The following is a 533-nucleotide window of genomic DNA, read 5'->3' on the forward strand; positions in this document are numbered from 1 at the left end:
ATCCCTTAATAGAACTGAGAACTTGTTAATTAGACTTTAATTAAGGAAATATAATTCTAGCAATTTTCCTGAGAGGAAAATTAATAATCTGTCTATATAAATATATGAATAACTAATTAGTGATGGATTGCCGTGTTTCACTGAAAGAAAAATACTAACTTTGCCAATTTTCTGACATGGAAAGGGAGGGAAAAGAAAGTAAATTCATGCTGAAACTAAGTTTATCCTGTGAAGATAGAAACTTGGGCATTTCTTTAGATGTAAAAATAAAACTGATTGTCACGTAACTTAACTTACCATAAGATGGCAATACTTAAGCATTTTATAAAATGTCATAAAGATCTGTAAGCTTCAATCACAGAAAAATATCACAAACATAAACATTACATAGTCTTCCATGAAATGGCATTGGCACTGTTGTTAGAAAACTATGTTGTTTGCAAGTAAATGAACACATGCAAAGCACACCTAGGATTTAGATTTCCAAATTTTCATATATGTGACAGTTCCATGCTTGAAAAAAACTATTCAAT

This window comes from Orycteropus afer, unplaced genomic scaffold (genome assembly GCF_000298275.1).
Source record: "Orycteropus afer afer isolate SDZICR_OR568_19922 unplaced genomic scaffold, OryAfe1.0 scaffold00033, whole genome shotgun sequence".
In the NCBI taxonomy this organism is placed as follows: domain Eukaryota; kingdom Metazoa; phylum Chordata; class Mammalia; order Tubulidentata; family Orycteropodidae; genus Orycteropus; species Orycteropus afer.